This window comes from Sinocyclocheilus anshuiensis, unplaced genomic scaffold (assembly GCF_001515605.1).
Source record: "Sinocyclocheilus anshuiensis isolate Anshui unplaced genomic scaffold, SAMN03320099.WGS_v1.1 scaffold485, whole genome shotgun sequence".
NCBI lineage: Eukaryota > Metazoa > Chordata > Actinopteri > Cypriniformes > Cyprinidae > Sinocyclocheilus > Sinocyclocheilus anshuiensis.
The window spans coordinates 257,967-263,414 of NW_015540863.1; positions in this window are offsets into that span (position 1 = coordinate 257,967).

Here is a 5,448-nt window from a genome sequence, read left to right on the forward strand (position 1 = left end):
ATATATATATATATATATATATATTTATTTTTTCCTCACATTCTTTCTTGTAGCAATTCCCTCTCAGTCACATACCTGACTGAATGGCTCATTATGCAACTCAATATGTGGGCCTTTGTCTTCTCAGGTGTGAATCACAGCATTATGCATGATCATTCACACCTCCTCGCATAAACCTTTTCTACACAAAATGTGTCTTAGAACATTTTTATCAATATATTGTTTTCTGTGAATGAGTGAGTAAGATGATTTTCACATCAATTTAAAGCAAAAACTACAAGATTCAGTTCTCAAAAGTTCTCAAATGTTCTGTATGTGTTTTATGGCCTTATTCAGTGACTTTATAATTGTAGTTTTTCACTAAGCATGCATAAATGTTGTTTTCTCATCATGTACATACATGCTGCTCACATATTATTGTAGCCCAGTTTGTGCTGATTACAGTGTTAATAAACTTTAGCCATTAATATGTTTATAAGCAACTGATAAAAGCACAAATGTCAGAGCATGTCAAAACTTCTCCAGGGCCCCAAAACACCCTCGGACCCCAGAAGGTTAAGCAAGCTGTTCATTTGTGAAGTTGATACACTGCTGAGCATATGATTTTTACATTTCCTCTAGTCATTATGAACATAAATTTATATTGATTATCACATTTCTCATGACTGTTAAATTACAAGTTTACAACCTCAGTTCCAGAAAAGTTGGGATGTTTTGCAAAATGCATTAAAATATCATTATTAAAATAATCTGTGGTTTGTTAACTGTCTTTAAAGGTGGGGTAAGCGATTTCTGGTAGCCAATGTTGACATCACCAAAGCAAACACACCCCTACCCCCAAAAGGGTCTCGCCCCTATTTTGATAGCTCCGCCCCACACATACGTACACAACCCAGACAACAATTAGTTATGTGAAGCAAAGCAAAACCAATGTTACACCGTGTCTATGGAACTCATTATAATCAGTGATACTGTCTACACCATATATATATATATATATATATATATATATATATATATATATATATAGAAACAAAGCAAAACCAATGTTACACTGTGTCTACAACGGACGCGAGTGGCGCGGCGTGACAAAATACTATGGAACTCATTATAATCAGTGATGCTGTCTACGCCATAGATATACAGTATATACATATCTATGGTCTACTCTGGATGCGGCGCGGCACGACACGTCAAATCCCCGACAGCAAACTGCTGCTGCGTTATATTCATGACGTATTGACACAAATTTCAAATGATTTTCAACGGTATCTTTGTCGCGTCCAGTGTTCTAGACAGACTTTAGCTGTTGCGGCGCAGACACGGTGTTACTTGCCTATCGAGAAGAAACAAAGCAACCTTGGCGTCCGATCGCAGGCCTTCTGCTCCTTGAGTTCTCTCCAGCGCTGGAAAGCTGATCCGATATTTACACAGGTCCTACTTCTTGCCTTAAGCCTTCTTTTGTTCTGCAGACGTTTTCCTCTTTCTTTCGCCATCTCTATCTTTATGTCGCTCGGCTCGCTAATGTCCGTCCTGTGCACTGAACGTTCTCTCCTCCACATAATGAGTAGACACGCCCCTTACTACTGATTGGCTACAAGTTTGTTTTGCTTGAATGTCCGTCCTGTGCACTGAACGTTCTCTCCTCCACATAATGAGTAGACACGCCCCTTACTGCTGATTGGCTACAAGTTTGTTTTTCTATTCGGCCCGAATCAGTTTTCTAAAGCGTTTTTGAAAAATTGCTTACCCCACCTTTAACCTTAATTTAATTGACAGAGGTACAATTAAACGATTTCCAATGTTTTCATGACCAACTTAAATGTATTTTGTAAATATAAACAATTTTTAATGTTGATGGCTGCAACACACTCCACAAAAGTTGGGATACAGGCATAATAAAAGTGGAAATGTTATAGAATATCCAAGTTAAACTGTTTTGAAACAGTCCACAATTAGCCGGTGGATTGGTAATAGGTCAGGGTATCATGATTGGGTTTATACGGAGCATCCTGTATTTGCCAGCAAAGCTGGATCATTGCTTACCGTTTTGTGCCAAATTTCATGAGAGAAGTGTCAAACAAATCAAAAATCACATTTCTCAATGCAAAATCGCAAAGCATTTAGGTCTTTCACCAATTTCCACACATAATTTTCTGAAAAGATTCAGGGAATCAAGATAAATCTCAGTCTGTGTAGGGCAAATCTCAGGTGAATGTGCATAACCTTTGAGCCCTCAGATGGCATTGCATGAAAAACCATCATGCTGTGGTTTTAAATATAGCCACATGGGCTCAGGAGTACTAAGAAAACTGTTGTCACTTAACACAGTCTGCAGCTGCATCAAGAAATGCAACTTGAAACTCTGTTACACAAGGAGAAATCTATACGTCAATTCTAGGCAGAGACACCAGCGAGTTCTCCGGGCCAGAGCTCATCTCAAATAGTCAAAAAGACTGTAAATGTGTGCTGTGGTCAGATGAGTCCACATGGGAAAAACGGACATCAAATTGTCAGTCCCGAAGATAAAAGGCACCATCCAGACTTCAATCAGTGACAGGTGCAAAAGCAAACGTTTGTCATGGTATGGGGGTGCATCAGTGTAAACAGTATGGGTGACATGCAAATGTGTGAAGGCACCGTTGACATGGAGGCATTGGGATTGTACAGAGACTTTCATGGGAAGTCCATGGTGATTAGATTAAGACAATGCCAGGTCTTATTCTGCATGTGATACAAGAGCGTGGTTTTGTAGAGACTTGTGGATGTGACTGATTGGCTAGCAGATATGTCTCCTGTTGAAAATGTATGGTATCATAAAAAGGAGAATCAGACAACAATGTCTATGGACTGTTGAGCAGCTGAAGTCTTGTATCAAATGAGACTGGGCAAAAATTTTGCTTGCAAAACTTAAAAAAAATTAGTATCCTTAATTCCCAGATTACTAAAATGTGTAATTAAAAGAAAGGTTGATGTGATACAGTGTTAAACAAGTCTCTGTCTCAACTTTTTTTGGAGTTTATTGCAGCCATCAAAATCAAAATGTGCATATATTTACAAAATAAAGTTATTATGGCATTTCACAAAACATCCGAACTTTTCTGGAACTGCCATTGCAAATATACTTTAAAATAAAGGACTGCAAGGTTTTCCAACCCTATCTCACCCAGAAATGTAACTATTTTACAAGGTGGCAATTTCATATGAGTTCATGCAATGTGCATCGTGCGATTTTTAGAAAAAAAAAGTAAGCAAGAAGGTCCACCCATAACCCCAACTCTAAACATAATAATCACTTGGGTGTAAGCAAAAATTTACAAATGAGATATGAATGAGGTATGAATTCATAAGAATCAGCCACCAATTAACCAAAATGTAAAATACCTTTGAATACTTTTGAGTTTCTGTTGGCGTTTCAGTAAATAATTGATGACCTGAAAGAGAAATAATACTTTTCTGCATCTACCCAAACACACAGAAAAATATGTTTTTTACACCTGTATTGCATTCAAATGCCTACATATAACCAATGAGACCAGGCTGCACAAGTTTTATTCTTCTTCTGTTTGGGCTGTTTGGAGCTCAAACATTCTGCTTGATAACACATCTTGTGTTCCACAAAATAGAGTAATTTGTGATGATGGGTAAATAATGACAGAATTTTCTTTCTTGTGTGTGTGTGTGAACTGTCCCTTTTAACATCACAAAGCTGTTGCGAATCAGCTCATGGGGAAATATGAATAATTAATCATAACTAGTTATAATTAATTATAAATATTTAGATCCGCAAATGAAAAATGGTGTGTCTGATTGGTCCAGACGCTACAGAGCACATTTCACAGCATCGCAATTCAATGGCCACATGAAGGTAGCATTCATAAAAGGCAATCCAGCAGTAAGTGGAGACCCTGGCTCATGTTGTTTTGTTGTATCGATAATAACGTAACCTCTCGAAAAGGTACCCGTCCTGGGCCTCAGCACACAATGATTTTCATCTCTGAGACCTTGCATCCTGCAAACTCTTGTGGTGAAACTAACGTAGTCCTGCAAGGAAACAGTATGAGGTTTGTTTTGCTTGTTTTCAGGACCCGAGAGAGTGTGAAACCAATTCATTATACCGCAAGACAACAAGCTAGTCAGCAAAACGCTTATTTGCAGAGTTATTGATGCACTGCACATCTCTTTACAGATGAGCAAAAAAGACTGCAAAACTTCCACTTCCACATGATCTGTGATATCTTAATTAAAAATCTTACATTTTTCAAATATGGAGCACAATAATGCGAATGTTCAAATATTAGACTCCTCAGTGGTTTAAAAGATACAAATGAAATGTCATTGGCGATGCAGATAAGAGCAGTAAAGCAGCGAAGGAGGTAGAAATAAAATTCTTGTTTGGATCTTTTGTCATACTTAAGCCAAATACCAATTGAACAGTACAGCAGAGATATGCATGTCATATCAGACTACAGTGCTAAAATTAAGAATTGTATTAAATTAGAGAGAAATTACAAAATTTAGGTGGTATGTAGACATAGTTTCATGGTGAGGACAATATACGTTGTCTGCTTTACTACCTTAGAGCTTTTTGTTATACACTGCACTGTTTTTTTTTTTGTTTCCTGTTACCTTTGGCTCTGTTGAGGGAGGGTTGTGATGTGAGCTGGGATCTTCACACAGCAGCCTGGGACGCTGTGGTTTGCTTTAATTGACCACAGTGGCACTGGGCTACAGTCACGACTGGAGCTACTGCATATACCTCAATACCTTCCCCGCTCTCTCCACGCTGCCCTAACAGCTCAGAGACTGGATTATTTCATTTGGATTACAGCAGAAAACACTTCACAGTGAATAAGAGAAGCCTTAGTGCTGATTTGTTTGGGACTGTTGACACAACCTCTTTTATAAGTTTTACTCAAAGGCTTCTATTGATTTGTAGAGCTAAAGTAAACTCAAAGCAAAAGAAAACTCCAGTCACAGAAAACCTGACTGTTTAAGGAGAAAGAAAAAAAAAGTAGGGTGGGAACCTTTATTTTTTTCATTGGTTGCTGATTAGATTTTGAGATGTGGGCAGTGGGCATCTCAAAAATGAATGCAAGCTTGTAGTTGATTGCAAGGTTTAAGTGGATTAAATGATTGGAAACGTCCGTGATAAGTCTGTTTCTCCTGGAATATCGAGTTATGAAATGTTCATTTCATGCTGTCTTTAAACTGTGTGCAAAGTGAAGAATAGCAACTATTTTATTTATTATAGTGTAACTATTTTGATTATTTTATGAAAATTGTGTAATTGTTTTCTCATCCATATGCTGAATGCATTTTCTTTTTATTGTGTGTAACTATTTTTTATGAAAATTGTGTAATTGTTTTCTCATCCATATGCTGAATGCATTTTCTTTTTATTTTTTATTGTATATATATATATATATATATATATATATATAATAT